Here is a 27,499-nt window from a genome sequence, read left to right on the forward strand (position 1 = left end):
CTTCCTCTTCATTTTCTTCCACCTGTCTCTTCACTCTTTCCTATTTGTTCATTTCTATTGCATTTATTCCCTTGCATTAGTGTTCCTCTCATTTATTTCCTTTTCTGGGTTCTTATGGTTATATCTTATTTAAGGTTCTAGACTTATGCTTCTGTTATCTAAGAAAGGGGGATATGTAGTATCCTGTTCATGTTAATATCCAGCCATTATATCACCACCTGCTCAGCCAGTGTCAATGTGCTGTGTGCTGCATGGAATGTTGGAGTGATGATGTGTATTGGAATGTTGGGTGCCTGTGAGGTGAAGTGGACAGTTGAGAATGGGCTGAGCAGCAGGCAGGCTGCTCCTGGTGGGGCTGCTTCACTACAACTCCTCTAACTTACTTCAATAAATCTACTTAAACTACGTCCTATCTGCGTGGACTTCATTACTACAAAAAGGTAACAGGGGAGTATTTTGGTGACATCAGTGGGTGCAGAAGTTGTATGACAGATTATGAGTGTGAAGGTGTGGTTGGTTTAGGAAGTTTACAATGCATTACTATTCTTGTAAGGAACTTTGCCTAGGGTTTTTGTTTAATGATTCAGTATTCAGAACTGTTCTATTAAAGCAGCCATTTACCCTTAAAATGAAGTTGAGTGTCTTCTTTGTGTGGAGTCTTGCCCGATAGGGCTTGGGGGAGCTATGCTCACCTGGTCTCCCTATGGCTTATCGGGTAAGTGGTAGATCCTGAAGACGCTTGGAGGATCTCTTATTGTTTAGGAAGTTTTGGGTGGAGAAGGAGGTGATTTATGTGGGATGGGTTGTGAGAACAGCCTCTTGCAATCATCATAACTAGCAGGGCCACTGCATTAGCGACTTCCCACCCTCCTCTCTCTTTATTTTTGCTTGGGTTCCTTGAGCTTTGTGGGAGTTTAATCCAATTTTGTGTCCTTTGTTTTAGAAGGACAGGTCGGTACTTTTAGTTTGTATTTCTTTACTTTGATGCTGGTAGGCAGGTCTGGTCCTGTGAGTAGGCATGGTTACAGGACAATTGTTGTATGGCGGCTCACAAGGGGGTGAACACAGTTCAGGGATGCTGGAGATACATTTAACAAGCAATGGGATGGATTGGGTGAAGCTAACAGGGAAGTGTTTTGGTGACGTCAGTGGGAGTTGTTGGGGTGTGAAGAGAGGAGATTATGGGAGGAGGGCAATGACATTTTAGAAAGGTGGGTTGGTTTAGGAAGTTTACAATGTATTACTGAGGTTATTATTAGTTTTGCGAAGCACTTTGCCTAGGGTTTTTGTATAATGAAAAAACAACCGTTGATGGACAGAATGCAGAACAATGTCATACATTCACCCCAGTACAGAGATCTGGGCCTAAATCCATTGTTTTTTGCTCACCATTCCATTCCAGTTTGAACCCAGCCATATGCAAATCAGTCTTGACCCTGTGCCTCATGGGAACAGTCCAGCCCGAACTGCCAAGCCAGGTCCTCCCTGGACTGGAACCAAGCATTCTAGGACAGGTTTCGGGGTTTCACCCCTCTTCAGCCAGGATAGCTTGATTCCAGAGGCATGGAGAGCACTGGACTCACGTCTGAGCATACCCGTCCCACTCGGGGTGACAAATGCAAAAACGACAGTTGATGGACAGAATGAAGAACAATGTCATACATTCACCCCAGTACAGAAATCTGGGCCTAAATCCATCGTTTTTTTGCTTACCATGCCATTCCAGTTTGAACCCAGCCATATGCAAATCAGTCTTGACCCTGTGCCTCATGGGAACAGTCCAGCCCGAACTGCCAAGCCTGGTTTTACCTGGACTGGAACCAAGCATCCTAGGACCGGTTTTGGGGTTTCACCCCTCTTCAGCCAGGATAGCTTGACTCCAGTGGCGTGAAGAGCACGGGACTCACGTCTGAGCATACCCGTCCCACTCGGGGTGACAAATGCAAAAACAACAGTTGATGGACAGAATGCAGAACAATGTCATACATTCACCCCAGTACAGAGATCTGGGCCTAAATCCATCGTTTTTGTATAATGACTCAGTTTCCAGACCTGTTCAATGAAATCCGCCTTTTATCCTTAAAACGGAATGGAGTGTCTTCTCTTTTTGACGTCTTGTCCACAGGGAGCCACCGGTGGAGGCAGGCTGTGGCTAGAGGATTCACCGCGGTCCTCCACCAGCTCCTGTATTTCCTGGGCTCATGCACAGATCATCATAGGCAGGTTTCAACAGTCCCTCGCACCTCCAGCTGCCTTAACTAGTGTGCATGCCCGAGGAGATGGGCAGGCAAGCAGTTTATTGTGTAACTGTCAAGCGCTCATTCAGCTCCTCAACATTAGTGACACTTCGACTATTTTTGCAGCGTTTTAAGGTTTTTAATAGGCCATGAAGGCGCCTCCACAGTAGGTTTCATCACCATCCGTAGCCCCACAGTCCGGGCCCTTACACTACCCCAAGCAGTAACCACACTATACTCCTATTTATCTAGTCACAGGAGTGGCTTCGAGTGGCACACTGCCCCTTTATTTACCACGTTCAGGCACACCCAGCTTCGTGGGTGCGTACAAAATGATTTTTAGGTCGAGCTTCGCAGCTCGAATGCGCTGTCTGCAGCACTTTTGGAATAACTATAGGGGGTTTAATCCTGCCTGCTGCTTCCCATAGACTCAGTCCATTGCCGGTCTTCTTTGCTGCTTCCTAATTGGTTCTGAAGCCGAAACCTCACTTCAGTTTTTTTGTCCAGGAGCACCGGCCTAGTACAGTATACTTACGGTGGGATTACTTTTGTGCTGGTTGGGAGAACTCATTCTTTCCATGCATGCAACCATTTCTTTTAGAATTTTTGCAGTGCGGCATGCCACGCTTTATCTTAATTTGTAATTGTTCCAGAGTGGCACACCACACTTTTTTTTATTAAGTATGCAGCTTCAGCACTGCATCTCCCTGAGGGTGTGCCCTCCCTGCCTCACCACCTCCCACCCATTGAACATCCAGAACACCTCCGCCAGACTCATCCTGAACATCCCACACTGCAGCCACATCACTGGCCACCTGAAATACCTTCACTGGCTACCTATCAACAAAAGATTTACCTTCAAGCTCCTCACGCACGCCTACAAAGCTCTCCACAATGCTGGGCCTGCATACCTCAACCACTGCCTCTCCTTCTACATTCCTACTAGACATCTCCGCTCTGCCCAACAGCCCCTGGCCACCATCCCAGGGATCCACAAGACCATGGCTGGAGGAAGATCCTTCTCTTACCTCGCTGTGAAGACCTGCAACTCCTTGCCTCTGCATCTCAGGCAATCACCATCGCTGCTACAATTCATGAAGGACCTCAAGACCTGACTCTTCAAGTGAACTGCAGATCCATATCCCCTATTCAGAGGCTTGAGAGCCTTGTGGTGAGTAGTTGCACTTTATAAAATACCTGATTGATTGATTGCTAAAAGCATCCCTTCCCCGTGCCACCAGGAAGTACCCCGCTAGGTCTGTCATCAGACTGCAGCAGTCCGAAGGCTTTTACGGGCGTCCTTCCCACCACTGGAAAGTGGCCACCATCTGAAGAAGGTGGTCAGCTGGGTGCTGTGCCATGGATGAGATGAGTATGACTCTGTTTTTTTTTTATTTGACTTGTTATTAAATGGTTATGGCGCGGCACACTACGCTTTATCTTTACCTTAATATATGGCACGGTGGCTGCCACAGCCCCTCCCCCTATCTTTTTTTTCTCTCAGTGCCTCTCTTTCTGTCTCCTCCTCCTCACTTAGGGCCCGATGTAGGTAAATATGAAATACGGATTCCTAAATACCGAATTATACCGATTCGGTATTTAGGAATCGGTATTTCATATGTAGCTAATAATTCGGTAAAAAAGACCGAATCGGTAATATTCGTTATTACCGAATCGGTAATACCGATTCGGTAATAAGTAATCACCTTCCCGTTCATTCCTATGGGCCTGGAGGCCCATAGGAATGAATTGGAAGCCATTCACTATTACCGATTCGGTAAATACCGAATCGGTAATAGGGGGAGCATATTCAAGGGTGGCAGGGTGTCACATTGACACCCTGTTGCACCCCTGAATCGTACATGTTTGCACATGTGGCGTACATACATGCCCTAAGGGCATGTATGTCTGCCACATGGCACTTTTAAAAAAGCACAAAATTGCTTTTGAAAAGGTATTCGGTATTTACCATCAACTTGTAGTTGGTGGTAAATAACGAATTCTTAAACCAAAAATGCACTCACTTGAGTGCTCCCTACATAGGATTTAAGGATTCGGTAATTTACTGATTCGGTATTTTACCGATTTCTTAAAATACCGAATCGGTAAATTACCGAATCCTTAAAGCCAGCCTCCTACATCTCAATTGCCTAAATACCGGTCCGTAACGGGAAATTTACCGATTTTCGGCCATTACCGACCGGTATTTAGCTACCTACATATGGCCCCAAGTGAAAAGAAAAACTTTTGCTTTTCCTGCTCTGTCGTTATCAGCTGCCCCTCCCTCCCTCATTCTCTTTCTTCCTCTTATTGCCTCTACTGTCTCTGTCTCGCTCCTGCTCAGTGGTACAAAGTGCCCAGATTGGTTTGAGATCAGGTGAAAAAGTGCACCATTTCTGGAGGTACGTGGTGCAGCCTCGTGAGGGAGACAAAAAAGGGTCAAAATACGAAAAGCTGTCAGATTGATTTTATTCACAGCCACTTGACATAGTTTTCCAGTGAAGCACTACTTTTATTTTCTCGTGTTTCTTGAAACAAAACAACAGTGTTCACTTCTGCTCTGCCGCTGGCAGGCGCCCCTCTCACTTTCTTCCACCTATTCCCTCCCCTTCTTTCTCTGTCTCGCTCCTCCTCAGTAGCCGCAAAGTGGCCAGATTGGTTTTATTTCCAACCACACACATTAGCACCTTTTTACAGAGTTTGCCAGTGAATCGCTACTTTCGTCCTCTCCTATTTCTTTAAATAACAATGTTTTCCCAGGTGAGCAAGTGCACAATTCTTGGAGGCACTGTACTACCTGCTGCAGCCTCCGCATGGAGAGAAAAAAAAGGTTCAAAATACTAAAAGCGGCCTCATTGGCTTTAGTCACAACCACACACATCAACAGGCAGATGGCTGCAGTTGTTGCTCTTTGTTAGGCAGGGCATACAAAATTCTCCGTTGCTTTGTCGGATAGCACCGCTTGATGGATGGGCACTCGGAGTGCACACGTTGATTTGTCTTTCTCCTCCGACCCGTCTTGAAATCATTATGTTTTGTGCTCATAAGCACACGCCTGTTGGTATTAAAGTGTTATTTTGTAAACTTCCGTTAGTAGCCGATTCAGAAGGTGATGGAGACGATGGCCGGGTGTTGACTCTTATTAGATGCATATACCAGTAACTTTCTATGTGTCTCCCTAACTGTCCATGTGACGCAGAATTATGTTCTCCCACCTGCTCTCCACCAATCCCAAAAATTAAAGGCAATTATGCGTGAATAGTACAACACTGATGGATGCACTGTCTGGGGAGGAAAGCCAGTGTACATGCTAGAACAGTGAACATAGTTTATCTGTTCGGGGGTGCCAAGAAATTGAATACAAAAAAGAATTGGACCTTGTTAAGTGGAAGGTCAAAGACAGGAAGGCGTGTCCAGGTAAAGAATTAGGTTTATTCTTATATTAGTACTACAGCCACATCCAGGAGCGTCGCACCCTCAGAGGCTCGGTCAGCAACTGCCAGCTACCGATCGAACCTCCGGGGAGGCACACTCCATGCGCGAGAGAACAAAGAATGCAATTACATCAATAAACCATGACATCAAACTATATACCGTATTGCTAATACAATAACTGCATACTATAACTATCACATCACCTCCCCCCTTAAATAAACAAAATTTAAATATCAACCAAACTAACAACAAAATTTCATTTACCATTTCAGTGTTAATAAGTAACAAAATCCTTGAATCTCGAAGGTAGCTTTCTTACACGACAACCCAGAGAATTACCTCCATCACATTCTATTTCATTACTTGACGATGGAATTTCGTGCAACAGTGTTTGATTCTTTAAAGATGTTTGACTTTCACCATTATTTAACCAATAGAACCAATCAAGCTCCTCTTCTATCAAAGAGGCTTTCTTGTTTCTGGTCACTTCAGATTGATTTTTAGTCACTTTAATTAATTGTCTTTTATTCCACCAGCCTTTATCTTGGAGGAAGGCTGCACCCTTACTGACTTTACAAACAAGGACTGGATTTGAAAAGATGGACTCACCTTTTCTGACTTTAAATGGCTTTTTAAATAAAACCCAGTCACCCACCTTAATTTCAACATTGGACACAGGACACCTTCCGTCAATTTTTTTTTTCATTTTCTTTTGACTTAGTTTCACACTCTTTCTCAAATCCTTATTCTCAGCAACACATGTTAGTTTATTACTTTCTAACCAAGAGGGAAGCAAATTCGTTTTAGCCTTTCTGCCCCTCAAAAGCTCGAAAGGATAGATTCCTGTCGTACAGTGTGGAGAAGTGTTGTAATTCCACACTTTTTTTTCCAAAAATGATTTCACATCAAGACCAGCAGCTAGTGCTGTCTGAATCCCCTCTTTAAGAACTTTATTGCCTCTTTCAACTAATCCATTAGAAGTAGGCGAATATCTGGCTACCCTCAAGTGTTTGATATCATGATTTTTCAAAAATCAATACATCTTCTCAGACACAAAGTGAGTACCGTTATCAGTAACCAGAGATTTAGGGGCTCCCTCTAAAACAAACACTTTGTTCAGAAAAGTAATTGTGTTGTCTGTGGTAGGTGTATCTACAAATTTATAGTACATCCACTTAGAGTGGTAATCCACTGCTAGAATCAAAAATCTTGAAGACTCATTAAGAACATTATACGGTCCAGAAAAATCCAGACCTACTTTTTCCCAAGCTTTTTTGGAAAATCAGTAGGGTGAAGTGGAACTTTAGAAAGTTTCCAGTGTTTATCCGATAGTAAACATTCATCACATCCATCCACCAAACTTCTTACCTGAGCACCCAACGAAGGCCACCAATAATGTAACTTGATTCTCATACATGTTTTTGACACTCCTAGATGTCCCTCGTGAGCAATTTTGATTAGTGCATTTCTTAAACGAGTAGGTGGAATAAATTTATCACCTCTTAAAATCAAACTGTCCTTGACAGATAACTCATCAGCAATTAAAGAAAGATTCCTTAACTCACCAGATAAATTTCTGGTATCAGGCCATTTAGACGAAGAAAATTCTATGACTTTAGTTAAAACGTCATCATTAGCACATGCATCTTTCCATTCAGATTCAGAAATAACTGAATTACAGTTTTCAGTTGCATCAAGCACAGCTACACATTCGACCTCTTCCTCCTCAATATCATCCTCATCTTCATTTTCCATTAACATTCTAGACAAACAGTCCGCTTGGAAGTTTTTGCCTCCTTGAATGTATTTCATCTCAAAGTTATATTCTTGTAACTTAGAGACTAAACGAGTGAGTCTCCCCGACATATTATTGTTAGGAACTTTAGAAAAAATGAATGTAAGCGGCTTATGGTCAGTAAAAATTTTGAATTTTCTGCCCCAGATATACATCTTAAATTTTTGGGCCGCCCATACGCAAGCCAAGGCTTCTCTTTCAATTGTACTATAAGGTTTTTCGAAAGGTTTCAGAGACCTGGAGGCAAACGCTACGGTTTGTTCCTTGCCCTTAACTCTCTGACTAAGGACAGCCCCCAGACCTCTTATACTAGCATCCACTGTGATGACTGATGAAGAAACGTCACGAAATGCATGCAATGCCTGAGCTGAAATAATGAGTCCTTTCACTTTCACAAATACCTGAAAAAGGGCGAATTTACGCGCAGAAGAATACTCAACCGCGTCAATGGCTACTAAGTGGTTCTCAAACAAGCAGAACCATTCATCCCAAGGTAAAGTGGGTTTCCCTGGTTTAGCCAGAAAAGGCGGCGGTTGTGTAATATGATTAGGAGTAGAATCAGCCAATAATAAGCAGAGAAGCATTTAAATAAAAGTAAATAATAAATTGCTGAAAATTTCAAAATATGATGCAATTTGACTTTTGATATGTATTTAAAATAGTAGTAATATTAATAAGGTGTGCGCATCACCGTAGTGCGCAAATGGAACTTAATGTAATGTTCCCGTAACCATGCAATCCAATTAAGGTGTACGCATCACCGTAGCTTGAAAACAGATGAATAATCAAGCTGAAGGACGCGCTGAGTTAGCTTCCACTGCCTCTTTAAAATGCCACTCTCCAAGTTATGACATCACTGGAACGCATGGAACGTGAATCTCCAGATCAGTCTTTCACAAACGCATGGAACGTGAAGCTCCAGATCAGTCTTTTACATTCTTGACATTATGCATAGACGAAGCGTGTGTGGGAGGGGCGCGCTGAAGGGCACGAGCATCAAGCTAATGTTTAAAGAGGCGTGCGATGCAGTGCGTGAGGGTAACGCCTGGACTGGTTTGCGCTGAAGTTGTAGAAAAAATAATTTATCCTACCAGATGGCAGATACACCCCCTCGAATTTGTACTTCAGTGATAAACAGGAAGATCTCTCCGGGGCTGTAAATCGATGCCAGACAGGACCTTGCGTGGATTCAGAGCGTGTGGCTGAAGACTATCCCCGTTCGTCGCCAAGATGTTAAGTTGAAGGTCAAAGACAGGAAGGCGTTTCCAGGTAAAGAATTAGGTTTATTCTTAAATTAGTACTACAGCCACATCCAAGAGCGTCGCACCCTCAGAGGCTCGGTCAGCAACTGCCAGCTACGGATCGAACCTCCGGAGATGCACACTCCATGCGCGAGAGAACAAAGAATGCAATTACATCAATAAACCATGACATCAAACTATATACCGTATTGCTAATACAATAACTGCATCCTATAACTATCACAGACCTCTAGACTTAGTTTTGAAAACTACAAACTAAAGCAAGAGTGCTTTGCGAGACAACATTGTTTTGGTCATGTTTTTTGGTGCTGTGGATGCCCTCAGCTCCACCAGGCATAATCTCTATGATTGTGTTCCTGCAGCTTCCTTCTTCCTAGACCATAATCTCTGACGCTGACAGTCGTTCTCATTAGGTTCTCAGAGTAGCTAATAGAGTGATGGTTGCTGCTGGAGGCCTGAAGTACCCTCCATGTCTCTTCATAGATGAGTCCACAGGGGTATTTGATCCAGCACTCTGAGATTAAACACTCCATATGAAATACTGCACCCTGGAGTACTTTTCTGTGAATCTGGGTCTCTACTTTGCCACCAGGATGGCTCATTGAGTTAAGCGCTTGTTGCTAACGTCTGCAGGTCCCAAGAGCTATCTTCACACCGTCACAACAACAATGCTGCCTGTGATTTCTTCTGGGTTTCTACTTTAACGTCACAATGGCCCATAGACTTAAGTGCTCGCTGCTAACATTTGCAGGTCCCAAGGTAGAATCATCTCAGGAACTACTCTGCCTTTCATTTCTTCTGTGGTCGATAAAATAGTGTCCTTGATTTGGGTAATGGTAACACCGGTAATTAGAGTGCTACAAAATGGCAAAATTGTGGTAGCAAGTGCTATGTACAAACAACATATAAAAAGCTGTTATTAAAAAGGTACATTTTAGTTGTCTTTTAAACTGGTTAAAAATATGTTATATTTCCCTGTCATGTTTTGAAACTGAACCCAGTCTATTTGAATGTGAGTGTGCTCTAACTCAGTACACATCGACCTACACTAGTAACTTGGGTATTCCTTCAGTGCAAGTCACACCGCTCTCTTAGGACTCAGCACTATTATTTATAGAGGAACCAGATCTGGATTTACTCCACCTTATTAAACTAAATGCAGTATGAGTGATAGGTTTTGTTATGTTTTTTAGGTTTGTGTAGTTGTCTTGATGATGTGAGTGGAGGGTGGGGCACACCACAATCCACACAAACACTGATGAAAGTGTTAATTGGAGACGTGTATGTGTTAATGGTGATTAAAAAACTCAGTTCCAATAAAAACAAATAGATACCTATGCTCAGCTGAAATATTTCTCTTTATAATTACATTACGGGTGCCTTATGTGGCTGCACCCTTTACAACTCCACAGGTTCCCTTCACAACTCCACAGGGACACCTAGTAGCAGCGTATGGTAATGCATTCTATCCTTGCTTCCTGGATTTACTTATGCTACTTCTGGGATATTTTTTAACAAAAACAAATCTAACAAACATTATCATTTGCAACAACAATAGCTCAAAGTTTCACTAACGTGAGATCTATTGCATTGCACATGCTCATTTCAATCAGCAGGGCCTAGGTGGCTCATTACAGGTGCCAAAGAAGCCACATTCAGTTACAAAGAGAGATAAAGATAAATCCTGAAAATTGGAAATATATGTAGACCCTGAGACTGGGGCCCCTCTAGTTGGATGGTTAAAAAACAAGCATTTGCAATGCAATAGGTCTCGCATTTGTGAGAGTTAGAGCTATTGGCGCTGTAAATGACAATGTCTTTTATTCATGTGTTTTGGTTTAAAGTGGATGTATGTTGTGTGGAGCAGAATTATATGGGTTGGATTGGGATTGTTAGTTGTGGAATTGTGTGGGTGGAATTGTGTGGTGTGCAGTGTATTTGTGTAGTGAGATTATGTGGTATGGTGAATAGATAGGGGTGAGAGCTGCACAGAATAGAAATGAAGATAAAGAAGGATAGGTAGTTTGTGCACGAAGTGGTGAATGAACTACATACAAAGAAGCAGAAAGAGTGTGTGAAAAAGACAAAGAAGGGGAGAGCAGACCGCAGACCCATAAAGAGGGAGTGCCTGTGTATGCAGAAGACACCCAAAGAAGAAGAGGAGAGCATGGCTGTGATGAAGGGAAACCTTGGAAAGGCATGGTAAAAAAACTGTGCTTGAAGACCGGAAGTGAACCACATGAAAGAGGTGGGAAGAGTGTGTGAGAGACAGTATGAGAGGGACAAGTGGTAGAGGTACCCGGAGGTGGACCACTGCACAATGCGAGGTGGTTCAGGAAGGTAGCATGTGTGAGCAGCCAGTATAGAGAGGAGATAGGGAGTGCAAGAGAGGTACGAGAGGAGGCAGTGGGATTTCAAGATGAGAGGGGTAGTAGCAGTGTGAGGGAGAAATGAGAGTGGCAGTGGGTGTGTGAGGGAGAGATGACAGGGGCAGTGGGTGTGTAGGAGAGAAGACAGGGTTGGTTGAAGTGCGAGGGAGAGATGGGTTGTATTGGAACTGTTAGTTGTGGAATGTTGTGGTGTGGAGTTGTGTAGTGGAAACGTGGCATGTTGTGCTGGGGAATTATGTGGATAGTAATTGTGAGAGGCTGGCTCAGTATATGATGTACACTTTTGTAAATGGACACCTTGCACTGATCCAGATAAACGTTATGGTGGTTTTAGTGGTCTTAGACAACCTTAGAAAGCTCTCTAAGTGGTAGCTGTGAAGAGAAGCCTTCAGGCTTAGTCGAGAAGAAGTGTAAAGCAGCTTGTTTTACCAGAACATAATCTTATAGGTATAGATTAAGTGAAAAAGAACCAGACAGTGTATTTATAAAAATATGTATTTATAATAGGATACTCACTAACACATACAGATATCTCCAATCCGGATATATACACAATGCACACAATACTTTGCAATAGAAACAGATATGTAGAACAAAATACACAGTGGTCCTCAAGGAGAGACCAAACCATGTAATAAAATAGTCGTATGCGAACCACGAGTCAAGACGCTACCCAAAGGACGTAGAAGTGCCGGGGACCTAAGGAACCACCCAAGGTGAGTATCTAGGAGACCCACAGAGGTCGTGTGCAGTGTAGGAACACAACCGCGTTCTCCGTAGATATCAACGTGTAAGTTACGGTTGCAATTTTAAGGAAAGAGGACCCTTACCAGTGGACCCTGAAAAAACCCAGTGGAAGACAAGAGGTTGGAGTGCCACCCCACCAGTGGATACCCTTGGAACCAGGTTACATGCACCAGGGAAGCTGGGTGCATAGGTGTAAAGTGGCGTTGGAAAGCGTCGTCAAACTCAGTGGGAGACTTCAGGAAGATGCCGCTGCTGGAGGAGAGGAAGGTGTCTGGTGGAACCTAAAGGTGGATTCAAGGTGGAGAGTACCTGCAAGACAAGGGGACAGAGTCTAGGTCACTTGGGGTTGACTAGGGGGCACGGAAGATGAGTGACCCCCAATGTCGGGTGTTTCAGGAAAGATGACAGTGACCATGGAGCTGCAGCTGTGAGGACTAGGTGATGCTGTGGAAGCCCAGGAGTGGTTCTCAAGCTGTCCCATGGTGAATGTCGAGAGATGAGGGGTCGGTTTATGTCGGGAGCACCAACAAGCCTTGGCAATTGCAAACAACGTGGAAATCAAAGAAGGTACAGTGTCTGGACCAGCCAGGTCCAGGGGACTCACCTCAGGTAAGGGAGTCAGGGCAGGCCCCAAGCAATCAGGGGAGCCCAAATAATTCAAAGGCAACCCTCAACAGGACCCACAAGCTGGAGGCACTGGATTCGCAAGAGGACCTCGAGCACCTCACTAAAAGAAGCAGACCCACGGTGCAAGTAATGCGGTGTGGTCAAAGATTCTAGTCACTGGAGATGCTTGAGGTTGAGGCTACTTGGAGCCTGAAGATCTTGAAGGAAGGAAGCCAACAAGCCTTTGCAATGGCAAGTCAGTGCGGTACACAGAGGTTCTGTTCCTGTGTCTCCAACGAGGGATACTGGCCTCAAACTTGGTGAGAGGACAGGGAAGGCCTCGAGGGATGTGAAGAACTATGACCTGTGCTGCTTAGCCTTTTGGAGTCCATGAGAGCTCAGAATAAGCAGACCAAGCACCCTGCCTTCAATATTGAAAAGTCCTGCTGTAGGGTGGCTTATAGGTTTTAAGTGCAGTGACCCTAGATATAGGGAACCTATATCTTTTGCAAGTGGTGTTAGCACAAGCTTGCACAGACTGCAAGGGCTGTGTGACAGTTTGAATGGTCTCTCATAGGTGGCATAATACATGCATCAGCCTATGGGGGGCCTCTGGGGCAACTATGCCCTGGGTACCTTAGTACCATATACTAGGGACTTATAAGGGCACCCCAGTATCCAATCTGGGATGTACCTAAGTGCTTACCATAACAATTTAGGGGAGAATGCAGAGAGGCTGGGGTCCTGATTAGCAGGATCCCAGTCAGACTAGTCAGAAACCGCATAGTACCAGGCAAAAAGTGGGGGTAACCATAAAAGCAGATCCTACTTTCCTACAGTAATCAAATTGTATTAAGTGCACTGGAATTATGTCAAGTGCGATTGTGTGCTATGGAGTTATGTCTAGTGGCATGTTGTGGATTTGAATTATGATGTGTGCGGTTAAATTTGGTGGCATGATGTGGAAATCTGGGGTGTGGATTAGAGGTATGTGGTGTTGTGGAATTGTGTTGTGAAGTTGAAATATGTTGTTTGGTGTGGAATTGTGTGGTGTGGATTGAAAATGTGTGAAGTTGAATTTTGTGGATTTGGTCCTGTGTGGCATTGTGTAATTTTGCTTATTGGAATTATGTTTTATGGTGTGAAGGCCATTTATGTGGATTGCTGGTATGTGGCACAGAGTTGTTTTATGTGGGTTGTATTTAGATTGTATTGAGTAGAGTATAATTATGTGGTACTGAGTGGTAATTTGTGGAGTGTAATTATGTTGTGTGGTGTAGAATTGTGTGGCATTGAATTGTGTGGTGTGTGAAATGATTTGGGATTGTTTGGAGTGGTATTATGTGGTATGTGTGGAGAAGTATTGTATGGTGTAAAATAATAAGGCAAGCTGAATTTATTTTGTGCAATGCCAATAGGTTTTGCATTTGCGAGATTAAGAGCTATTGGCGTTGCAAAAGATGATTCCATTTATCCATGTGTTATAGAGTGGAGTGGATGTATGTGGTGTGGAGTGCAATTATGTGGGTTGGATTGGAATTGTTAGTTGTGGAATTGTGGGGCGTGGAAATGTGTGGTGTAGAGTGGATGTGTGTAGTGGCATTATGTGGCATTATGTGCAGTGGAATTATGTGGACAGTTATTTGGTGTTTTTTAATTATGTGGAGTGGGATTCTGTGTTGGAAGGACAGGAAGGGCTGAGGCAGTGTTAGTGGAATGGCTAGCCCTGCTGGATGTGCAACTTACTGCCAGTGTAAAAGGAAAAAACAATGGTGTTTTTCAGTAAAAGTAAAAAATTCCATGTTACTGTGTTGGATATACTGGAAAGTAGCATTAATCCTGCTTAAAAATGCTCTCTGCCACAGTAAAATACAAAAAATAAGTTGCCTTTTAAAACTAGATATGCTATAAATTTGTGCCAGCACATAGACCACACATTGGGCGGGCTACATAATTTGTAATCAGTAGTTGCACACAGTATATCTCCTAAGGCAAACAATATAGCTGTTTGCTGCCATTTATGAGCTTCAAAATTTCACAAGGCCAAGTGGCACTCGTAACGTGCATTGTGGAAGGCAATCAATCTAGCTTTAAAGTACCAACGTTTTGATATAGCTTTTGCGCCCGACTAGATTTGTGTGTGTTATCTCCAAGCCACATGTGCATGAGGCTGCACAATTAAACATGCAATCAGACACTCCCAGAAACCATCCTACGCATTTATAGACACTTAAATTGCACAGATATATATATTATATGCAAATATGTACACAAGCACATACATAAGTAACAGTCAGTAACAACCTAGAAAATATACAAGTGGACTATTTAGGACATCGCAATAGAACCCACACACATATAATCAACAGTTTGACACTGCATAAGACAGTCCTTAGTTTAAGGGTTACTATGCTTTGTGGCGGCAGTTGATGTGGTAATGGGACTGTACTCCATAGATAACATGCCTATAGGAAAAAAAAAGTTAAGGGGTACAATTGTGCAAATGGCAATTGGAAGTTGGAGGCTGGCAGTATATGCCACAATAGAAAAGGCACAATACTGGATCATTTGCAAATAAAAAATGTTGTCTGTTACAAAAGTAGTCACCCACTGAGTGATCTACATTCACTGCAACAGAGGTGGGAAAGCCAACAAATGAACAGGGAGTGCCGAGCCAGAGCCAAACCAAAGATTGACTCTGGCTCTAAAAGCTAGTGGTTCAGCCAAGCCATGGAAACATTTGTCAATTTCATCATGACACAAAGATCATGTTAGAATATGATAAGATATTTTTATAATTCAGAAAAGTATTTTTTCTTTTAATATTCGAAGTGTTACACCTAAGCGCATCAAATTATACCACTACATTGAGAAGTATTTATGAAAACTGAGAGTTTTAAACATGCATGTAAGTGATTCAGCTCCTCACATAGGACAAGTAAGCACTATATAGGTTTCACAACACAATTGTGACGGCACAATCAGTGCAGGTTTCTTAAATCTGATCAGGATTGGGTCAAAAGGTTTGAAGAGCATCTCAGGATTCAGGTGCTTATGATTACAACTAGGGGCCTCATTACGATGTCGGGCGGAAAGCCTCTGACCGACAGTCGGAATCTCCTAGACTACGTCGGAGCCCTTCCGACCGACTTGGTCTGTTTGCATTCCGACCGACCGAATACGATGTTTGTGTTTGGAATGCAAACCATGTGGTTATTCCGAATCGGTTCCAACTGGCTCTCGGAATATTCCTGTCAGTCGGAACAGCATCGTACTCCTCTATGGGCAGCCTTTCCGAGTCAGCCTGTCCGACACAAAAAGGCTGTTAGAAAGTGACTTTGGGGGTCCCTAGCAGGGCCCCTTAGGCCCCTCGGCCTCTGGGTGATGGCCGAGGGAGTACCCATGGGACCCCCATATAAAATCCTGCACTGTGTGGCAGGCACCATAGGATGCAGGGTTTTCTAAAAACCCTCCTTTTCCCTATAGGAGCCTGTGTTAGTGACGGTTGTTGGGCGGAACACGAGCTCTCATAGGGAACAATGGGACTCTGACCGAACAGTTTTTGGTCGCACCGTAAACCGTCGATTCCTATTTCCGAAATGGTGTCGGTCAGAGGCTTTCCGGCCGACATCATAATGAGGCCCTAAATGCGGAGAAGGAACTCCCAATAACCTTCACAGCTCTGCAGGAAAATTAAGAAGTCAATGTTAGTATCACGTAGCAGCAGAAATATTTCATCTGAAGTGGCTGCAACCACATTAGAGATTCCATGCATGAGCTTCAGTGACACGGATGTCACCTGAGGTAAGACGTCAACCTCATACAGACTGCCCGGGTTACAGACCAGAGCCAGCTATAACTGGAGCAGTTGGAAGACCCAGGGATTACATGTCCCATTGACGGGCCAGACTGCTGCTGTGCATTCAATATAGCATCATGGTTAATAATAAAAAATAAATGAATTACACAGTGTCAAGTCAATTAGAAAGGGGGAGTTTTTCCTATTTCCTAATAATAGGGTCTGTTTGAGTGAAGCCTTTCCGGGGAAAGCCCAAAAAAGCGGTGAAAGGGAGCTGGCAGAGAAAGTGATTGCTTTGTCAGCAAACAGTGTGCTCTTCTGCTTTACCTTCAGGTCAGGATTTACGAGCACAGAGGTTCTTTTAGTGGTCCCTTCCTCACACGGCATTGGTTTTCAGTTATTTTTTATGGCGATAAACACCTCTCCTTCACAAACCCAAATAATTCATCACCCCGTCTGACGTAGCCAGTAGCCTGTCAAAATATTTCATAGTGAACGTGGAGTACTACTACCATAGTGCTTTCCAATTTAAGAGCTCTCTGCGACTAAAGTGAAAACAGAACAAGGGTGGCATTCAGCAGCATCTGTGCCCATCCCTCCCAACTAAAATTAAGGTCATCAATCCAGGTGTAGTGTGAATAGCGGACCGTAAAATCTCGAAAAGAAACGTGCAGGTTGGGATTTACATCCCAAACTGAGCATACTTGAACAAGCTTTTTAAATTGACAAATACTTTCAAAAGTATCCGTTGAACAGTAATACTTAGGAAATGCTGGTTATTCTTTATATGCAGCAGTCCGTGGACGGAGCTGAGGTAAACCCTTGAAGGGATAGTCTACAATGAGGCGGCCACCGCTGATACTCTTATGGGTGTGCCCCTCGTGTACATCAAGCAGGGGCTGACCAGAGACAAACCCCGGAAGTTAGCCTGAGCTGCTCCTTGTCTCTCCGCTCTCAGCGCTACTTTGCAAACCGAAATCAATACATAACAAGCATTTGCAATGCAATCGGTCTTGCCTTTGGGAACCTATATGTATTTAGCTATGTAGCACATTAGCCTGGGTGCTGAACATCTACTGTTCTTTAAAATGGAGGGAGAGTAAGCACCAAACTGCGTGACACGCCAGGTATGGGAACACATGGAGAGAAATATTGCCTTTCAGTGGGAAATGGTATAGTCCAAAGCTCTGTTTTTAATATAAAATCAGGCCTTCGGTGGTCATATCACTGAAAAGACCAGATTTGAAAAACAAAATGTGTCTACGGGTGTTCGTGGAAGACAATTTCTATGGACTGGAATCTAGAGCATGCTAAAGTGATTCTGGTATTTTACTGACCTCTGCTGGTCGTTTTCTATCAAGACAAATAGAGGCAGTTGAACAGAAAAAAAAAGTCCTTAAGCGGAAGCAGACAAGTCCTAGGGCTGATCTCCAGAGCCCACATAGTACATACACATATAAGTAGATAATAAGTATATACTAAAGTATATACAAGAGGTCTCAAATGCTCGACCTAAATACACAAATGGGAAAGAAGGAGGATGTGATAGACTTAAGTACCGCCACAAAGGGAGACAGCAGGAACCAGCAAGAAGAATAAACGACTCAAGGGTGTCAGGTACTGGATTAAAGAGGCCTGGGGTAGTTTCAATTCTAGAGAGCCCTGGTATTCGGCCTGCCGAAATTTATTTAATAGGGTTTCCGAGTAGTGCTTTGGGCACCGGTACTCATTATTTGAGAAATTAAGCACTGACGCATCTGAAAAATACTTTTCCTTCGACGATGCACACAGCTCTCATCCCACTGTGGCGCAGTGCTTTCCTATTCACATTCCACTCGCAGGCTACCGCACCTCGCGTGTGGAAGTGCTTTGGCCTCGTACTCTGACCAACTTGCTCCGTTAATGGACTGTAATGGAAGTGAAGTTCCTTGTGCGCTGCAGGGCTCGAGGTTTACTGCTCTGGTGTCCCGGTGGGAGAAACACCGAGCAGCTGAAGCACGAGGCAGGAAACGCGGAAATTACCCCAGGGCATAGCTGCCAAGGTTTTAGATTGCTATGTGTTACATTTTTATAATTTCTGTGTAATTATGAGTGCCATTAGAACCACTATGAGTGACACTTTTCTCGCCAACAAAGTCAACCAATAAAAGATGAGGGAAACATAAATATCAGAAATCTGACCCATTTGAGCAACAAGAAACTCTAAAATGTTAAAACTGCTGCAAATTCTTGAGGTTGCGGAGTCATAATTACAACGAAATTATCAAAATATCATACATAGCAATGTGAAACCTTGGCAGATATGAAACAGGGCGAGCATCACTTCACATGACATAGCATTGAGTACCATGCCCATACTTCTGTTTGTGACACCGAGTCTTGTTTTCTTAAATATTTCATAAAAGTGATAGGAAGTATGTGTTTTATTCTATTGCTATTTTATTGCTTCTCTTGTACAATGCTGATCATACAATAAACTTGTGAATTTTGGTTGGTATAATGTATTGACTAATAAGAATAAAAAGGCAGAAGCAATGACAATTAGACAAAAATAAAAGAAAAGGAGCATGGTAAAACAAGGAGAATAAAACAAATCACTTTTACCAGGTGGTGTTTGTTGTCCAAGACGAGGCCACGCAAAAAAGTAATGTGATGGGAAAAGGTTTTTCACTTGGAGTGGGTGAACTAAGTTGGTAAAGCTGTCACTGCAAGGGCCACCTTATTCATAAGCGAATGCTGTAAGCAGGAAAGTAAGACTTGTGAAGTAACTACTAATATTAGCCTCAGATGTCACCACTTGGAAAAAAAAACAAACAGCTAGAAAGCAGGTCACATGGCTCCGCTAAGAATTAACACTAAAAGAAGCAAAGGCGTTTATACTGCAGAACCACCTAACAGGGTGTCTATATTTAGACTTACACTATATACTTCTAGAATCTAGACAGTGAAACAGCGTGCCACCTACATACTTGTTTTTCATACCTTCAATTCCCCAGTCAGTATATATACACTCCAGCAAACACCCTGTCACTCCCTTTGCACTTCTCTAGTGACCCATTCAGTACCATGTACTAATCCATTCACTGCGCCAAAACCCGAACACTTATAAATTTTCCCATGCACGCATCTTGCAGTACTGTAATCATTCAGTCAGTACCCAAGTACTTATCCAGCGACTCAGGTCTTAGCACATGGACTGCTTCAAACCCCTATCCACTATGCATGCAGTCTTCTAACCACCTACACACTTGTCTTTCACACCTTCAATTCCCTAGTCAGTATCCATACAGTCCAGCAAACATCCTGTCACTCCCTTTGCACTCCTCTAGTGACCCATTCAGTATCAAGTACTAATCCATTCACTGTGCCAAAAGCCAACCACTTATAAATTCACCCAGGCACTCTCCTTGCTGTACTCTAATCATTCAGTCAGTACCGAAGTACTCATGCAGTGAGCCAGGCCTTAGCATATGGACTGCTTCAAATGCCTATCCAGTATGCATGAAGTCCTCTAACCACCTACCTACCTTCACTTCTCCCCTCCCAACCGCTCTAAGAGTAAAATTGAACTTGTATGGGAATCTGATATGGAGCATTCCCTTTCTATTCATACTTGGAATTCCATTTGGGCACGGATAGAGAAGTGAAGATATCTGTAAATATGAGAGGCCCGAAAATAGCAAGAAGTAGATACAGGTTCTAAAAGGGGGACTGATGAGGAGGAAGAGGGTCCTGAAAGGAGGGAAAACTGGTGAGTTAAAAGCAATCGTAAAGGGTCGTACTTGAGAAGAGAAGGGGCAAGCAGGCTAAATTTAATCTGAACTTCCTGAGGAGAGAGAAAATACAAACCTTGTATGAAGTGTTTAACCTTAATAATCCTTTTAGCCACCCAATCTTTCCAAAAAATAGTGCAGTTAGAAAGTTTAATGGATGTATTATGCCAAAGAGGTGAATCTAGGAACATTTGTAGAGGGGTATGAGATTTGCTAATGACCGGATTATAAGTAGAAATAAATTGTGAAATGGTTGGGGAATTAAAGGAACGAGGAGGATGAGAGAAGTTAGCTAACAAGGAAAAAGAAAAAGGATGAATGAGAGATTCCTCTAATCGATATAGGAGTTTCTTCCGAAGTGGACAAGAAAGATAACGCTTGGCGGATTAAAAAGGAGGAGTGATACTGGTGGAAATTGGGAAAGTGGACACCTCCCCGATCCTTAGGAGCAGACAGGAAAGATAAAGAGATACGCGCTTTCGATTGTTCCAAAGAAATGTACTTAAAACAACATCAAGAGTTTTGAAAAATGTTAATGGAAGTTTCAATGGTAACATGGACAGGTAAAAGTTGATCACAGGAAGCATCCATCATTTTGATTGAGTCCAATCTGCCCCACCATGACAGAAATAAGGGGGACCATTTTCCTGCCATACTATTTAAAACGCCTCCCAAATTAAGTTGAACTGTTCGCACAATGGAGGAAGAATATTTAATTCCCAGGCAAGTAATACTATTGATGGTCCATTTGAAACCAGTTACGTCAAACATGCTTTTTAAACAATATTTGTTTAATAGAAGCACTTCGGATTTGGAAAAGTTTCAACTTATAACCAGACAAAGCGGCAAAGGAAGTTAAAAGTTCTGTAAAGGCAGGCAAAGAAGTAATGTTATCGGATATATACAGCAGAATGTCGTCTGCATAAGCAGTAAATTTGATTTCGATTGCCTTGTGTTTAAAACCTCGAAAAGTAGATGAGTGGTGCAAAGAGTGGAGAAAAGGTTCAAGAGATAGGATGAAGAGCAGGGGAGAGAGGACAGCCCTGCCGGGTACCTCGTTGTAAAGTGAAATAGGAAGATTGAGATCCATTAGCAAAAACTGAAGTAGTTGGGGAAGAATAAACACATTTATAAGAGACAAGATAGAGGGACCGAAACCATGCCACTTAAGAGTGCGCATCATAAAGAGCCATTGAATGCGGTCAAAGGCTTTCTCTGCATCGAGGGTTATGGCTGCAACAGGGGAGGTACTCTTAGAAGCAAGATGAATGATGTTAAGAAAAGTTCTGAAATTGTCAGCCAGCGTTATTCCTTTAACGAACCCCGTCTGTTAGGAGCCAATCAATTTCGGAAGTACCTGATTATTACAAGGGCCAAAATCTTAGGAATGTTTTTAAATTCTAAATTGATTAAGAAATAGGGCAATAATTGGCGTGTGAAGAGAGATCTTTTTCTTTTTTTGGAATTAAACAAATCATGGCTTCAAGAAAGGAGCCACGAGCTTCATTATGAGAGATACAGTATTGAAAAAAGATAGAAGATATGGCAAAAGAATCTGTGAAAAGCAAGAATAAAATTTGTCTGTGAAGCTGTCCGGACCGTGGGCCTTATTCTTAGGTAGCTTAGCTAGGGCTGACTTAATCTCAGTAAGGGACACATCTTTGTCTAAAATAGAACAATCAGGAAGGGGGGAAGAACCAGGAGGCAGCGGATCAAAAAATGAATCCAGGGCAATATCGGAAGGGGAAGATTCAGAAGTGTATAAGGACATATAAATATCCGTAAAGCATTTCAATATTTCTCATCCTTAAAATGATTGACACCAGTATCATCAATAATATTAACTATTCTAGACTGCTGAGATTTCACCTTCAAATAGTTCACCAACAACTTACACGCTATATTGCGGCCACTGTAAAATTTGCAATTCATTTTAAGTAAAGTCCCAGATGCTTCCTCAGTGGATTTCTTGTTAAAATTAAATTTTGCTCGGACCAACCTCTCAAGGGTAACCTCGTTGTTAGAAGAAAAATAGGTATGTTCCAATTGTTTGATATAGGAGAGTGTAGAGGCAGATTCCCCAAGAAATTGTTTCTTCTTAACGGCCACATAATCGATGATAAAACCTCTGACTGTCCCTTTGAAAGCGTCCCAAAAGGTGTGAAAGGATGTATCCGGATTGACATTAAAAAGGAAGAACTCTGACAAAAAATCTTTGAAGCGCCCAACGAAAGTAGGATCTTTGAGGAGATAATTATTGAAGCGCCAGCTACAAGATTTGTAAGGTGATGAAGGAAGATCTAAATTAATAAAGACAGGAGCGTGGTCAGAAATAAGTATGGATCCAATTTCAGCATGATAAAGATTAGGGAGAAGATGTGGGCCCAGAAAAATATAATCAATTCTAGAAGTAGAATTATGTGTGAGAGAGTAAAAAGTCAATTCCAAACAATCATGGTTATATATCCTCCATGCATCTACCAATCCTCTTGAACGGATCGTGGCAGCAAAAGTTTTTTGCATTTTATTAGTGATGTACCTGGACGCAGATTTCCTATCGATGAAAGGGTCCATGACTTGATTGCAATCCCCACCCACAAAGAAATTTGAGTAAGCAAGCGAGTGAGTGAGTGAAGTGTATGTAACATGGAGTGCCAAAACTGTGAATCAATACCTGTGGGACGATAAATGTTGAGGAGAGAGAGAGAGGGGAACCATTTATGAGTGTATGGAGAAGAAGCCATCGTCCATCTGTATCCTTTTCTTCTTTTTGTATAGTGAGGGAAAGGGATTTATGAAATAGTATCATCACTCCATTTTTCCTATCTTTAGCTGGGGAACAATGCACATAACCAACCCATTTTTTTAAGAGATATAATATCATTGTCATTAAGATGCGTCTCTTGTAACATAGCAATCTAACAACATAATCTAGAAAGATGGGTGAGTACCCTTTGCTTCTTGATGGGGTTGTGTAGACCCTTTATGTTCCAGTAGACAATACGAACATTATCCGTCATCACAGGAGACAAAAGGCATTAAACAGCACCATGAGTATTTTAAAAATTAATAAAAGTGAAAAATTCAGCATGCAAAAATTTGAAGTCAACAAATAGGTAACTGTGCAGTTAAGACAAATATGAAAAAAGCATATGAAAAAATAAAGAATAAATATTACAAAAAGGAAGAGAATAGACGAGTGATAGATTGAAGAAAAAAAAGAGAAGAAAAGGAGTCATAGGGCAGAAAGAAACAAACAGGGAATGGGAAACAGGAGTAGAGGAGAGAGCGAAAAAAGAAAAGGAGGGGAAAGTAAATGATAGACAGAGAAAAGCTGACAGGAAGCTGAGAGACTTCAGCCAAGAAGGAAGGAATACATATCCATACTAAAGAAGATATGGGGAAGCGGGGAGCCGCAAAGGGAAGACAGATGACAGAACCAGCCAAATCAAAGAGAAACGACAGAGACAACTAGATAGAGGAGCAGTAAAAGGGGAACATAAGAAAAAGCGGCAGCCAGGGAATACAGATAACCTATAAAACCGAACGTTATAATATTGGAACAGGGAAACATAAGATACAAGGGTACTCAATGAACACTTACCACACATGAGGAATAGATGTGAACATTAGGAGCGGGATGGGAGGGCAGAAAGGAGGAAACATCAAGGAGGGGTGTCAATACAGAACAGAGATATCTGTGGAGAAAAACCACAAAGTTAATAAGGAATATCATCCGAAGCATGCAGACAAACACAGCAACCAACAGTTAAACAAACATGTAACAACGAAAGAAGGAAAATATCACCGGAGCCAGTAAACTGGAAGAAATTCAGCCAAGGAAAGTCAAACATAGTGAGGGAAACAGTGTTCAAGTTTTTCCAAAGTCCATTTCTTTTCCTATATGGTGAAAGATAAATTGTCGTAGATCCTCAGGACTATCAAATGAGTAAATTCTTTCCTTATGAGTGACTTTAAAAAAGCAGGGGTGTACCAAACCATATCTAGCTTCATGGAACGAAGGGCGGAACGAAAAGAAAGGAACGCCTTGCAACGAGCAGCGGTAGCACGAGCCACATCCTGAGAGAAATAAACTCTTTGACCAGACCACAACATCTGATTTCTTTCTTTTGCAGCCGATAGAACCATTACCAAATCAGTGTACTACAAAAAAAGAACAATTATCCCTCTGGGGTGATTGACTGACGATGAGGAGGGGGAACCTTCGAGCTCAGGACCAATGCGATGGGCGCGTTGCAGATTGAGAATGGTGCCTTCCTTGAGACAAACAATTTTAGGAATGTGAATTTTTAGAAAGGCAAGCTTGTTCGACCTCTCCTCTCCCTCAGAAATACCGTAAATTCAAAGGTTATTACGCCTATTGCAATTTTCTAAGTCCTCCATTTGTAATTTGTGAAGCCCATGGCAGCAACCTGAGGAATCTCATCTTGAGTGTCCCTAATCCTTTGTTCCACCGCGAACAACCTCGAGTCTAAATTGGACAACTTTTCTTCAAGCCTCTGAAGAGTAGCGTTGGTGTCCATCACAAATGGTTTTATAAGCTTTATCTCCTCCATGAGGTCGTCCAGTGTTATGGGTAGTGGAGATTTAGTAGGAGAATTAGTCTCTTTCTATTGACGTTTGGAGGCAGCAGTAGTAGGGTCCTTACGGAGGGAAGACATGTTGGCGCAGGTACTCTTCTGACTGAGGGAGAGAGGAGGATCCATGTACATGAAGGAAAAAGAGCTGATATAACAGAGCCTCAAGAGGCAGGCAGTGTATAGGAAAAAAGTATGAAACCTATAAAGCTGCGAAAAAGCCGAAATGAGACAGAAACCTCTTTTATATAACTGCGAATCTAGACTTTGCCGACCGGGTAGCAGTATCTCTAGTAACCAAATTAGAGCATAGAGGATTTAAAATTCAGCAGAGAGGAATAAAAAACAGCTGAATGTGTCAAAGGGACATTAAGGGCTGGCTATTAAGAGAGGTTAGATCCTTTGCAAATGTAGGCAGCGAAGGAATGCTTTTAATTACGTTTGCGTCCCTCTAGAAACAAAATGGCGGGCGCTGCCAGGATTCCTGAGGAGAACGCGGCGCGGGGAAAACAGGAACAAAAAACAGCTCAAATAATTCTAAAAAGACATCTACCTGTGCCCCCGTGCCTCGAATGTATTCAATTCATGAAGCCGGAGTGCAGCAGTTACTGCTCTGAGAAAATAAACGGTCCCAGTCAACTCACTGAGCCTCATCCGGACGCAGTTATCTTGCGGGGGCTCAAGCCACGCCCCGTACCAGGCTCTTTTTAAGAGCATTTAACAAGACGATGGGGATATCCTCTCATAACCAATTTGGACATGAGGATTTTGGGTTCTATAAAGTGATCATCCCTTTTGGGACAGTTACATTCAATTGGTAGAACTGGCCAAAAGGAAGAATGATGACTAGTGTACCTTAGAAGTGTATTTTGTGCCGTGGGTTTAGTATCTAGGCTAATCCCTGAGTCATTCCAAATTTTTAAATCAAAAGATTCTAGACATTAAATTCTGAAATTTGCAGAAGTCCTAGACATCTTGAGTTCCCTGAGTTGTTGTTACCGTTTGAACACAGTCCCCTGTATTCCTATGGTAATACAGAATTCACCATTTCTGTGTCTTAACATTTTATGTTGAATCACAGAACATTGTACATTGTTGTATTCTATCTATTGCATATTTCTATGTTTGCTTTTACCCACTCAATGCCCTTCTAGTGGAATGCTTCTGCACTATGATGTACTTCGGAATGTTGGGTGCTGGTTGAAGATAAACCACAGTTGTGATGGGGCTGAGCTGCCTGCTGGCTGCTCCTGGTGGGGCTTATTCCAGGATACTTATCATCTAACAATAAATCCTCTTGAAATACCTCAACCTGTCTGGACTACATTACTACATCTTTTTGGCGACGAGTTGATCTTACCTACGTGCTCAACCAGAGAAGTCAAGTTTCAAAAAGGCAACTAAGGATGCTGTTTCAAGAAGGCAACTAAATAGTCAAATTTCAAGAAGGCAAGAAATTTTAAACCTCATCAAACATCAAGCTAAGACTCTGGCTTCAGAGCCCCACCAGTGACCATCACACCGGTCGCCCCAACCTGCGCATGCCAGATTCTTTTTCAATATTTCATCAACTTCAAAGAATATTTTCACTTTTTCAACTATCCAACTACTTCAAGAGGGAAAGTAAAAGCAGAGATTTATTTCTACAATCTTTGCTGTATTTTCAAACTGCTGTGGATTTGCCAGCTTGTCTCAATTAATGTTTTTTCCAATCACCGCACAAAAACATTGTGGGTCTATGGATGGTCTGCCTTCAAGAGCCTTTCTATATCAAAGCAATCCTTGTGCGTTTTATTCAACCTCAAGTGGCCACATCTTTTCTATCTGAGACATGTGTATACATCGATTTCAACTGTGTGACATCCCTATCTACGCTGTATTTTCAAACTGCTGTGGATGTGCCAGATTCCACTTCACAAGCTTGTCTCAAGTAATGAATGTTCAATCAATGCACAAAAACATTGTGGGTCTATGGATGGTCTGCCTTCAAGCTGTTTTTAAAGACATTCAGCATCAAATGAAACAAAGGGAACAAGCACAAAGACAGCGCTGTGTAGTCCCACCGGTATCCTTCACATAGCCCCAGACAAGTGTGCTGTACTTCATCTCAAGAGGCTACTACATCTAGATGCGTCATAAATGCCGCGCAGAGTGAACCTCAAGTACGCCAAGTCTCTTTTCACACTCTACATTGATGTTGCGCGGACAGAGTTTTCATTTACAGTAAGCTTTTCCTTTTACTTCAAGGATGCTGCGCAGTGTGACTCGTATGTACATTTTCGCAAAAGAAAGACTTTCTAACTTTATTTCTGTGTGCCTAATCGCTGTAAGCACTATTCCAACCGTCCCTACATTGGGATTTCCATAGGGTCACGCATAAGAATGTACATACAGTTTTACGTGGATTGTCCCATTGGAATCTGGTGAGAGGATTTTGCAGAGCAGCGTTGTTTTACTAGCTTTCACTCAGGGGAAAGAAGTCTGTTAATGCCATCGCAGATGTTGTACACAGTCATATACATCCATTTAAATAAACGTCATCCTTATGTACGTCTGGATCGGAACTGTAAGCTCCATGCTGTGTTTTCACCGGTACAAGCAAACATTATGGTGCCAGATGTGAGGACATACAGTATTTCGAGCCTCTGTGGGTAAGGTGAGATGAAATTGTTTGTATTGTGTCTTAAGACTAAGAGAAGTTTAGGCCTCATTTCTGTTGTTTTTCAACCGTCACATTCTCATCCAAACAAACGTAGCACGAGCTCTTGTTAGCGCGCAGTGGCCTACCTGTTTGTTTGAGGACGCGCTGACAGCTCGCGGCACCTTCATCGATGATGCGTTGATGATGGGGATTGCT

The 27,499-nt window shown here is 42.6% G+C and overlaps 1 long non-coding RNA gene across 1 annotated transcript in view; it reads left to right on the plus strand.

The window, feature by feature from the left end:
- Nucleotides 1-8,441: 8,441 nt before the first annotated feature.
- Nucleotides 8,442-27,499, plus strand: part of LOC146805278 (uncharacterized) — a 130,141-nt gene continuing 111,083 nt past the window's right edge. The window contains exon 1 of the long non-coding RNA XR_014967442.1: nt 8,442-8,736. This is a non-coding gene — a long non-coding RNA (uncharacterized LOC146805278). The remainder of the gene's footprint in view (nt 8,737-27,499) is intronic.

Source organism: Triturus cristatus, chromosome 8 (genome assembly GCF_964204655.1).
Source record: "Triturus cristatus chromosome 8, aTriCri1.1, whole genome shotgun sequence".
In the NCBI taxonomy this organism is placed as follows: domain Eukaryota; kingdom Metazoa; phylum Chordata; class Amphibia; order Caudata; family Salamandridae; genus Triturus; species Triturus cristatus.